Here is a 12,602-nt window from a genome sequence, read left to right as displayed (position 1 = left end):
TTGGAGACCAGCCTGGGCAACATAGTGATACCTTATTTCCTTGGCGGGGGGGAAAAAAAGGAAAAAGCTTAAGAGGGCCTGAACTGCAGGAAATAGAGAATATAGGCCTACCAGGCATGATGGCTCACAGTTGTAGTCCCAGCTATTCCAGAGGCTAAGGTGGGAGGATTGCTTGAGCCCAGGATATTGAGATCAGCCTGGGCAACATGGCGAGACCCCATCTCTAAAAAACTTAAAAAATTAGCCAGGTGTAGTGGCGTACCTTGTAGTCCCAGATACTCCAGAGACTGAGGGAGGTGGGAAGATGGCTTGAACCCAGGAGTTTGAGGCTACAGTGAGCTATGATAGCATCACTGCACTCCATCCTGGGTGACAAAGTAAGGCCCTGTCCCTAAATTAATTAAAATTAGTTGTTTAAAATTTCGTACTTTGAAATACTCATCAAATCATAGAAAGTTGCAAAATGTGGACATAGAGTCTCATGTACAAAACTGCCATTGCTATAATATCATTAACTAGACTACAGATCTTACTCCATTTTCATTGTTACTTACATACACTGGTGTGTTTGTATGTGTATACAGTTTCCTCACATCTATAGGTTACCACAATCAGATACCAAACTGTTGCATGTCACCACCAAGGGACTATTTCCTGCTGCCCTTTATATTCACACTCCCCCTCCTTCCCTAGATCTGGTAACTACCAGTCTATTCTCTAGCTTTGTCATTTTGAGACTCCTATAGAAATAGAACCAAAAAGTGTACAACCTTTTGAGATAGAGAAAACTTAATCTAGGGGTAGGGATGGGAACCCATGGCAAGCCAACTACAAGTGGCAATGGAGAAAAGCAAAGTTCTGTTAGCCTAGATTTGTCATCTAAGTTGGGGTGGGCAGTGCATCAACCAGAAATTTAAGGGCTAAATCCTGGTAATCAGAAAGCCATAGAAGGCCACACATCCTTGGCTGACTGGGAAACCATCTATGCTTAGAAGACAGCCAAGAAATCTCAGCTGAGAGTTAAAAGCCAAAAAAGATGGGAGAACTACATTTAATTTTGAATGCATTCTTCAATCTACACACAAATCCATTAGCAGAGATGGAAGCCTTATGGAGTCATGGGGTTTGAGTATAACTGCTCTCCAAATCATTATCCGAATGACTAAGCTCTACAGACAAGGGGGTGATCACTAGGAAGCCAGGTTAAAATATGATAATAAGGAAAAACCGAGCAAAGACATCAGCAGCTGCACGCCACAGAAACAACAGAGTCTTCAGTCTCAATATGGATAGGTTAGTTTAAAAAAAGAAATCAGAAAAATAGGCTGGGCGCAGTGGCTCACACCTGTAATCCCAGCACTTTGGGAGGCCGAGGTGGGCGGATCATGATGTCAAGAGATCGAGACCATCCTGGCCAACATGACGAAACCCATTTCTACTAAAAATACAAAAATTAACTGGGCGTGGGGGTGCGCGCCTGTAGTCCCAGCTACTCAGAAGGCTGAGACAGGAGAATCACTTGAACCCGGGAAGCAGTGATTGCAGTGAGCCAAGATCGTGCCACTGCACTCTAGCCTGGTGACAGAGCGAGACCCCATCTCAAAAAAAAAGAAAAATCAGAAAAATAAACGATCCAGACTTGCCAAAATGTATTAAACAGAAAGAAAAATAAGAAATCTCCAAATATTTGAAAATTATAATACACCCTAAATAACCCACAGATCAAAGAAGAAAGCACAAGAGAAATGAGAAAATATCTTGAACTGAAGGAAAATGAAAAATCAGACAATAAAAAAATCAGGGACTGTAGCTAATGCAGTGCTCAGACGGACATTTGTGCCTTAAATTACATGAGAATGAAACACAGAACCTACACATTTATGATCAAATAATAACTGACAAAGGTGTCAAGGTAAATCAGTAGGGAAGGACAATCTTTTCAAGAAAACAGTGCTATGATAATTAAACATGTAACAAAAGGAACTCAGACCGTTACCTGACATCACCTGTAAAAGTTAACTCAAAATGGATAGCAGATCTAAATATGAGTCAAAACTATAAACCTAAAAAAAAAAACCAGAAAATCTTTGCGACCTCGAGTTAGGCAATGATTTCTTGGATATGACAACAAAACCAAAACCTATGAAAGAAAAAGTATAAATTCTACTTCATCAGAATTAAAAATGTCTACTCCTTAAAAGGGACCACTGGGCCGGGCATGGTGGCTCATGCCTGTAATCCCAGCACTTTGGGAGGCTGAGGCTGGTGGATCACTTGAGCTCAGGATTTAGAGACAAGCCTGGGCAACATGGTGAAACCCCATCTCTACTAAAAGTACAAAACAGCCAGGTGTGTGGTGGCGCATGCCTGTAGTCCCAGCTACTCAGGAGGCCAAGGCATGAGAATCAGCCCAGGAGGCAGAGCTACAGTGAGCTGAGATGGCGCCACTGCACTCCATCCTGGGTGAAAGAGCGATACCCTGTCTCAAAAAATAAATAATAAAAGAATAAAAAACAAATAAAAGGGACCACTGGCCGGGTGTGATGGCTCACATCTGTAATCCCGGCACTTTACGAGGATCACTTGAGCCCAGGAGTTCAAGAACAGCCTGGGCAACGTGGTGAAACTCTATCTCTACAAAAAAAAATTTTTTTAATTAGCTGGGTATGGTGGTGCATGCCTGTAGTCACAGCTACTCAGGAGGGTGAGGTGAGAGGATTGCTTGAGTCCTGGAGGCCAAGGCTGCAGTGAGATGTGACTGCACCACTGCGCTCCAGTCAACAGAGCAAGACTCTGTCTCAAAAAAAAAAGTCACCTTTAAGAAAAATGCAAAGACAAGCTACAAAATGGAAGAAAATATGCATATATCATATGATACGTGCATATCATTCACCTGATAAAGTATCTGTACTTCTTATATGTAATGAATTACTGCACAACTCAGTAAAAACAACAACCCAAATATTTAAAATAGGCAAAAGATACGAACAGATACTTCACCAAAGCAGACAAATGAATGGGAAGTACACACAGGAAAAGATGCTCTATATCACTATTCACTAGGAAAATGTAAATCAAAACCACAATTGGATACCACTGTACACTGGTTAAAATTTCTAAAATTAAGACTGACTAAACCAAGTATTCGTGAGAATGTGGAACAACCTGAATTCTCAGGCACTGCTAGTGGGAATGTAAAACAGTACAGACACTTTGGGAAAGACTTTCTTATAAAATTAAACACACACCTACCATATGACTCGCCATTCCGCTCCCAGGTATCTACTAACCAAGACAAATGAAAGTATATGTCCACACAAAGACTTGTACACTAATATTTATAGCAACTTTATTTGTAACAGCCAAAAGCTGGAAAGAACCTGGAAACAATGGGTGAATAAATTGTGGGAGAGCCACAAAATGGAACACTACCCAGTAATTAAAAGAATGAACATTTGCAACATACAACAATGTGAATGATTTCAAAATAACGCTAAGTGAAAGAAGCCAACCAGAAAACAACAGCAGGCAGGCAGGTGGGTGGGTGGGCTGTTGGGTGGGTCTTCTTCCTCGCCCCCCTTATGCCTATAATCCCAGCACTTTGGGAGGCTGAGGCTAGGTAGGAGAACTGCTTGGGCCCAGGAGTTCGAGACCGGCCTGGGCAACATAGTGAGGTTCCATCTCTATTTAAAAAAATGTTTTTATATAGCTGGGCGTGGTGGCAGGCACCTGTAATCCCAGCTAGGCAGGAGAATCACCTGAACCCGGGAGATGGAGGTTGCAGTGAGCTGAGATCGCACCATTGCACTCCAGCCTGGGTGACAGGGAGAGATTCTGTCCCCCCACCCGCCAAAAAAAAATAAAATAAAAAATAAAATAAATACAATAAAAAAGAACAAGAACATAGTGATTCCATTTATATAAAATTCTAGAAAATGCAGAAAAATCTCTAGTGACAGAAGGCTGACTAGCATTTGCTGCCCATGGCGTGCAGAGGAGGAACAGAAGTGGGAAGAGGCTTCAGAGAGACCTGAGTACATTTTGGGGCAATGGCCATGTCTACTTTCTTCACTGTAACGTTTCACAGGTGAAATATATCAAATATATATACATATATCAAAACTCATCAAACTGTATACTTTAAATGTGTGTGGGTTTTTTACGGATGTCAATTGTACCTTTACACATCTGAAAAAAGAAATTAATGGAACAGAATAAAAGATCTGGAAATAAGACTCAAACAGATTAATACTGAGTGTAGAATAAGGTGGTATTTCAAATTTGTAAGAAAAAAGATCATTGACCAGGCGCGGTGGCTCACGCCTGCAATCCCAGCACTTTGGGAAGCCGAGGTGGGTGGATCACCTGAGGTCAGGAGTTCAAGACCAGTCTGACCACCATGGAGAAACCCTCTCTCTACTGAAAATACAAAGTTAGCCAGGTGTGGTGGCACATGACTGTAATCCCAGCTACTCAGGAGGCTGAGGCAGGAGAATCGCTTGAACCCAGGAGGCGGAGGTTGCAGTGAGCCGAGATCACGCCATTGCACTCCAGCCTGGGCAACAAGAGTGAAATTCTATCTCAAAAAAAAAAAAGAAAAAAAAGAAAAAAGATCATTAAAAAAACAGGTTAGCTTGCTAGCCAATTTTAGAAAATTCTTTATGAATTTAAGATTAATATCTAAGAAACTAAACAATAAAACAAATATTCATATACTCCTGAGAATAAAATTCCCACAAACTGGAAAAGATGGATTACTCTGTCACCATAGTAATAAGTAGCCATAAGAATGGGTTTTAAGCCTGTTAAATTAATCTACATCAATTTATTCAGCAAACACACTTTTGCAAGCCAACTAATCAACGTCATCCCCTTGTTTCTATAAGCCAGCCAATCACTGATGACTTAATCCAACACGCATACCTCTCAGGGCAAATCAACTCACAAGAGTCTCGCCTGAGTAACCACCCTTCCTCAGAAGATGCTGACCTACTTGTCCATCTGCAAGTCTGCAATCCCTGAACTATACTCTTCTCAAATATTCTATAGAAGACCAATAGTCTCTAACTGCAGTAAGCAAGAAATTCAGCTTTATTTTTATTTCCGATAGAACAGAGGTCTCACCATCCTCTGACAATTCTGGAGGTCCAACCAAGATAATTTTGAAAACTTCCCAGGCAACATTCCACAGATTCTCAGACCAACAATCCACTCACTGGGCCCTTGTGCTTAACTCTTTGTTCTTCAGATCTGCTGTCAAGTGAGTCAATCCCAACAACCATCTGAGGTGTGACTAGTTTCATTAAGCTCTAGTTGCTGAATCCCAATATTTATAATCAAACAGCCCTTTGTCACTAGCCTTAGGTCTTTATGTAAGCCAATCAGCCTTACTTCCTTACATAAAATAGACCTTTTGGTTTAGAAGTACAGCCTCCAGCATATAATCAGACCTAGATCTTTGTGTGAGGTCATTAGCCTTTTGTCTTGAAAGTACATCATTTGAAAATATTTTTGCCATTATCTTTTTTTTTTTTTTAAATAGGGTCTCACTCCATTGGCCAGGCTGGAGTGCAGTGGTGCGATTATGGCTCACACTCACTGCAGCCTTGACATTCCAGCTCAGATGATTCTCCCATCTCGGCCTCCCGAGTAGCTGGGATAACAGATGCGTGCCGCCATGCCCAGCTAATTTTTGCATTTTTTGTAGAGACAGGATTTTGCCATGTTGCCCAGGCTGGTTTCGAACTCTTGGGCTCAACCAATCCACCCTCCTCAGCCTTCCAAAATGCTGGGATTATCAGCATGAGTCACTGCACCCAGTCAATTCTGTTTTTCATTTGCTTGCTTTGCTTTTACTGCTGTCTATACATATAAGGCATTTTTGTTTGTTCCGGACTGTCTTTTCTGCTCAACATAGAGAACAGTACTCTTTAGAAGAAGCCAGATAAGGCTTCATACCAATTTAGGCCTTTCCTGAGAGCCTATGGTTGGAGGCCCATTAGACCAGCAACCCAACTGTAAAAATTTGGTGAAACCCCCTGACTCCAAATGGTTCCTATCACTAATTTTTCATCCACTGACCCCGATCCTTCTCCTAGACTATAAATTCCCACTTTTCCTTGTTGTATTCTGAGTTGAGCCCAATCTCTCTCCCATACTGTAAATCCCCACTGCAGGGGTCCTTGTGCCCATTGCACTGGTTCTGAATAAAGTCTGCCTTATCATTCTTTAACAAGTGCCATGATTTTTTTTTTAACAGAAATCACAACTAGATGCATTACAGTAAAACTTCGAAAGCCAAAGACAAAAATAAAAAAAATTAAAAAGATAACAGTATCACTGGTGATTGATTTGTCAACAGGAATAATGTAAACCACAGGCCAGGTGCAATAGCTCACACCTGTAATCCTAGCACTTTAGGGGGCCGATGTAGGAGGAGGATAACTTAAGGCCAGGATTTCGAGGTCAGCCTTGGCAACACAGTCAAACTGCATCTCTACAAAAATAAAAATAAAATAGGCTGGGCACAGTGCCTCACACCAGCACTTTCGGAGGCTGAGGTAGGAGAATCACTTGAGCCCAGGAGTTCGAGACCAGCCTTGGCAACACAGTGAGACCCTGCCTTTATGAAAAAATTAAAACATTAGCCAGGTGTGATGGTGCATCCCTGTAGTCCCAGCTACTTGGGAGACTGAGGTGGGAGGATTGCTTGAGCCCAGGAGTTTGAGGCTGCAGTGAGTTGTGATCGTGCCACTGTACTCCAACTGGGGTAACCAAGTGAGATTCCATCAAAAAATAAAAATTAAAAAAAAAGGAAAGAATGTAAGCCAGAAAATATTTCTCAAAGGGCGAAAAGAAAATAACTGCCAAATCCAGAATTTTAAGTTAAAGGCAAGTTGGAAAACATTTTTAGATAAAAATTAAAAGAATCTGTCACCAGCAGAGTCCACACTAAAGGACATATTACAAGCAGTTCTTCAGGCAAAGGGAAAATAATCTCATATAGAATAGTGAGGGATGCAGGAAGGAATAAAGAACAAATAAAATTTCAGAAGACAACAGTAAAGAAAAACTCCCAAAGCTCCCAAAGGGGCAGGACAGGGTAAGGAGAGACATACAAAGATTCTGGAATCAGAAATTAAAACAGCTTTAGATCTTTCAACAGTAAATCTAAAAGCAAGGACGATGGAGTAGTGCCTTCAAAATTCTCAGGGTAAAGTATCTCCAAACTAGATTTATAACCTAGAGTTATATACCCGATCAAACTAGACAACTACTTTGTAAGCTAAAGACATTTTTCAAACATGTAAGGTCTCAAAATAATTTCCTCCAATGCACATTTCTTCTGGAAAATACTGGAGTATATATACTACACTAAAACAAGGGAATAAATCAAGAAAACAGCAGTTATGAGATCTGACATACAGGAGATTCCCCTTAAGAAGGGAAGAGGGGGCCAGGCGCGGTGGCTCACGCCTGTAATTCCAACACTTTGGGAGACTGAGGCAGGTGGATCACAAGGTCAAGAGATCGAGACCATCCTCATCAACGTGGTGAGACCCTGTCTCTATTAAAAATACAAAAATTAGCTGGGCGTGGTGGCGCACGCCTGTAGTCCCAGCTACTCAGGAGGCTGAGGCAGGAGAATCGCTTGAACCTGGGAGGTGGAAGTTGCAGTGAGCTGAGATCGCACCACTGCACTCTAGCCTGGGCAACTGAGCAAGACTCCATCTCAACCAAAAAAAAAAAAAAAAAAAAAGAAGGGAAGAGGAACCCCAAGACAGTGATGGTTCAGCCAGTCGGGAGAGCAACCCGCCGAACTGAAGCCAATCAGGTTCTAACAGACATTTCTAAGATGGTATTGAATTCAGTAGGAATGGCTCATTAAATCAATTGAGAACTTACAAGTGACATAAGAAAGTAACCTTATTTTGTAAACCTTAGTTGACTTACTACCCTTTAGAAGTATGCAAACCATTCCTGGGTGATGAAAAGAAAAGCTGTTACATTTTTAAACACCGAGCTCTTCTCACCTCCAGGAAAATAAATGCTCTTCTGTGGTTTCCAGTGATCCATAAGAACAGGGAACGAAGGTGGTAGAACACCAAGCCAGTAACAGCTGCAGGGGACAAGGGAGGACAGCCTGCAGAGCTCCCTGACAGACATGGACATGCTCTCGGGGTTGAGCAGCTACACTGAGAGGGTCCATGTGTGACATAACGGGGTAATGCCTGACACAGGCCTTCTCACTATCTTGGAGAAGAGGTTCTCAAAGCTAGATCTAGATCACCCCAAAAATGTGGTATTTGGACGGGAGGGGAATGAAACTGACAAAATACCTAGTGTTTTCAATGTATAGTGAAGGGATTACACAACTCGGTGTGAATTTGAGCTTAAATTAGTGGTTAAGTACATATAAAATTACGTGCTTAGAAAAAAAATAGCTGAGCATAGTGGCACAAGCCTGTAGCCCCAGTTACTCAGGAAGCTGAGGCAGAAAGATCACTTGAGCCAAGAATTCAAGGCTCCAGTGAGCTATGATCATGCCTGTGAATAGCCACTGCACTTCAGTCTGGGCCATGAAATGAGACCTTGTCTCGAAGAAAGGAGGAAAGAAGGAAGGAAAGAAAGGAATGAATTTTTTTAACAAAAAAAATCCAAGATAACTGTGGAGAAAATAAAAATATTTTTTTTTTCCCCAGACGAAGTCTCGCTCTGTTGCCCAGGCTAGAGTACACTGGCACGATCTCGGCTCACTGCAACCTCCACCTCCCAGGTTCAAGCCATTCTCCTGCCTCAGCCTCTGGAGTAGCTGGGACTACAGCCCTGCGCCACCACACCAATTTTTTTTTTTTTTTTTTTTAGTAGAGATGGAATTTCACCATGTTGGCTAGACTGGTCTCAACCTCCTGACCTCAAGTGATCCGCCTGCCTCGGCCTCCCAAAGTCCTGGGATGACAGGCATGAGCCACTGTACCTGGCCAAAACAAAATAAATTTCAATAAATATGGAAAGACATGCCATATTTTTCAATAGGACTCAGTGAACAGTCTCCCTAGTCAATGACCATCAAAATGCCAACTGATGTTTTTTGAGACAGAGTCTCACTCTGTCGCCCAGGCTGGAGTGCACTGGCACAATCTTGGCTCACTGCAAGCTCCGCCTCCCGGGTTCACGCCAATCTCCTGCCTCATCCTCCTGAGTAGCTGGGACTACAGGTGCCCGCCACCACGCCCGGATAATTTTTTGTATTTTTAGTAGAGATGGGGTTTCACCGTGTTGGCCAGGATGGTCTCGATCGCCTGACTTCGTGATCCGCCCGCCTCGGCCTCCCAAAGTGTTGGGATTACAGGCGTGAGCCACCGCGCTCGGACCTTTTTTTCTTTTTTTTTTTTTAAGACAGTCTCACTCCGTCACCCAGGCTGGAGTGTAATGGCATGATCTTGGCTCACTGCAACCTCTGCCTCCCGGGTTCCCGGGTTCAAGCGATTCTCGTGCCTCCGCCTCCTAAGTAGCTAGAATTACAGGCGTGTGCCACCACGCCTGGCTAATTTTTGTATTTTTAGCAGAGACAGGGTTTCACCATGTTGGCCAGGCTGGTCTTGAACTGCTGACCTCAACTGATCCTCCTGCCTTGGCCTCCCAAAATGTCAGGATTACAGAGGTGAGCCACCGCATCTGGCCAAAACAAAATAAATTTCAATAAATGGAAAGACATGCCATATTTTTCAACAGGAAGACTAAGTGAACATTCTCCCTAGTCAATGCCCATCAAAATGCTTAACAACTTTTTTCTTATTTTCACTAAATTATTCAAAGGATCAAATGAAAGAGTATGTGGGTGACATTCACCATGAAGATTCTGAAAATAAAATTCTGACAAATATCAAAAACCAAAAAAAGTACAGTATTTTAGATAGAATCACATTAGTTTGGACCAATAGCTCAAACTGAAAGTTCAGAAATAAATCCAGGTATTTTAGCATATAAGGCAGTGATTTGAAGCTGTGGAAAAAAAGAATGTTTTTCAATAAATTGTATAATAGTACAGAGACAACCATGATAATCCCAACTTCATATCAAGTAAATCCATAGAGTTTGAAACACTGAAAATAGGCCTGGCGTGGTGGTTCATGCCTGTAATCCCAGCACTTTGGGAAGCTGAGGCAGGTGGATTACCTGAAGTCAGGAGTTCAAGACCAGCCTGGCCAACATGGCGAAACCCTGTCTCTACTAAAAATACAAAAATTAGCCAGGTGTGGTGGCAACTACTCAGAAGGCCTGAGGCAGGAGAATCGCTTGAACCCGGGAGGTGGAGGTTGCAGTGAGCCAACATCATGTCATTGCACTCCAGCCTGGGCAACAGGAGTGAAACTCCATCTCAAAAAAGACAAAAAAAAATGGAAAATAAAAACTAGTTCTGTTTTTTTGAAGACAGGGTCTCACTTGCTTGCCCAGGCTGGAGTACAGTAGCACTACCATAGCACATTGCAGCCTTGAACCCCTGGCCTCAAGCAATCCTCCCACCTTGGCCTCCCAAAGTGCTGGATTATAGCCATGAACCAGACCATCCCTGGCCAAGCAGACCTTTCTAAGCAGAAAAGCAAAGGCATTCACTGAAAGTACATGCAAGAAAAATAAATATATAAAAGCAAAGGCAGAAACTGCAAAAAAAAGCAATAGCAGATTTGAAGACATATACTTTTATTTAATAAATATTCTTGAATATTTACTGTGTACAATTAAATAAAACTTACAGGAGGCTACTGGCTTGGACTGGGCTCCTGCACTAGGCCCAACAGAGCAAACCAAAATGGAGTTACTCATGCTGAAGTTCCATGCCACCAAATAGAAACTAAGATCTTTATCTGACTTTCTGAGAAATCAGGAGAGAGACATAATAGCCAAATCCCCAAACAGGCCAGTTTTAGTATGATAAAGATGTCCCCTCTGCTTTAACCTTTACAAGGAAAGTAACAAACGACCAATCTCCTTTTTGTTCTGTTTCTGATTCTCTGGCCCTTTTCTGTCTATAAAGCCAACCTCCGCTGCTCAGCTCATCAGAACCCTCAAGGTGTTACCCAATTCATGAACTCCAAATAAAAGCCAATAATTGTGTCTTTTGACAGTGCTAAGCCCTATATTAAGTCTAAGTGTACAGGGTGAGCAAAAAAGACACGGCCTCTGCCAGAGGAGCTGACAAAGTCTAGGAGATACAGAATAATTATAAAAAAGTTCAAGGCATCTTCAGCTTCTCTTTCTCTTATCCCACATGCACTCAGGAAATCCACTTAAGTGCCACTTTCAAAATACAGATGTCCAGAATCTGACTCCTTACCACCTCCATCGCTACCATCCTCATGGCTCCACTGGATTACCACAGGCTCTTGACTGGTGTTCCCACTTCCATCCTCAGTCAGCCAAGTCTATTCTCCACACAGCAAAAACAGGGATCCTTTCACAGTCCAAGTTGGGTCTTGCCAGTGCACTGCTCAAAGTCCTGCATTTCACTCAGAGTGAAAGTTAAAACCCTCACAAAAGCCCTACAAAGCCCTATGTAATCAGCTCCTCCATTTGCTCTGCCCCTCCATCACCCTGCTTGCTCACTCAGCTCTAGGCACCCTGCATGTGCCTGCACCAGGCCTGTTTCTGTCTTAAGGTCTGTGCCTGAGCTGTCCACATGCCAAAAGCTTCTTCTCCCTTCACCTGGCTAACCTCTTACCTCTTTCAAGCGTTTGCTCAAATGAGCTTGACCACTCCACTTAAAACTGCAATTCTCCGCCCCCTGCCCCACTACTTCTGATTGCCCTGACCGTGTGCTCTTTTTCTTTTTTCCATGGCTCTTATCGCTTTTATTACACTATACAATTTATTTATTATATTTATTATTTACTGTTCATCTCCCCTGGTAACAACAGAGGCTTCGTGAGGGGAGGGATCTTTGTTTTGCTATCTGATAGGTCCTAAGACTCTGGTTCATAACTGGAGCTCAGTAAGTATACACTGAAGCAATGAATGAAATGGTCAGAGGAGCAAAGATTTACAAGCCCGATAACACCCAGTGGTTGTACATAGCTGGTGGGAAAAGAAACTGAATAAATCTTCTACAGGGTAATTTGTCAAGATACAGTTAACTATCATATTATATTAGATATATATTAAAAGGATTTAGAATGTTCAGCCCTTCCATTAAGTAATTCTACTTCTAAGTACATGGCCTAAAAAAATCAGATGTACAGAGACTTATGTGTAAGATGAGATTTCATGCAACCACTAAAAATTATACACATCTGGCTGGGCACGGTGGCTTGTGCCTGTAATCCCAGCACTTTGGGAGGCTGAGGCGGGCAGATCTCCTGAGCTCAGGAGTTCAAGACGAGCCTGGGAAACATGGTGAAACCCTATCTCTACTAAAATACAAAAAATTAGCCAGACATGGAGGCATGCACCTGTGGTCCTGGCTACTCGGGAGGCTGAAGCAAGAGAATTGTTTCAACCCAGGAGGCAGAGGTTGCAGTGAGTTGAGATCACACTACTGCACTTCAGCCTAAGCAACAGAGAGAGACTCTCTCTCAGAAAAAAAAAAAGAAAAAAAAAAGAAA

General features: G+C 42.4%; 1 protein-coding gene across 5 annotated transcripts in view; it reads right to left on the bottom strand.

The window, feature by feature from the left end:
- Positions 1–12,602, bottom strand: part of PIWIL2 (piwi like RNA-mediated gene silencing 2) — a 91,111-nt gene that overhangs the window by 53,053 nt on the left and 25,456 nt on the right. The gene's annotated exons all lie outside the window — the stretch shown is intronic.

This window comes from Pan troglodytes, chromosome 7, assembly GCF_028858775.2.
Source record: "Pan troglodytes isolate AG18354 chromosome 7, NHGRI_mPanTro3-v2.0_pri, whole genome shotgun sequence".
Lineage (NCBI taxonomy): Eukaryota > Metazoa > Chordata > Mammalia > Primates > Hominidae > Pan > Pan troglodytes.
Note: the sequence above shows the minus strand (reverse complement) of the source record. Positions and strands in the feature narration are given on the sequence as shown.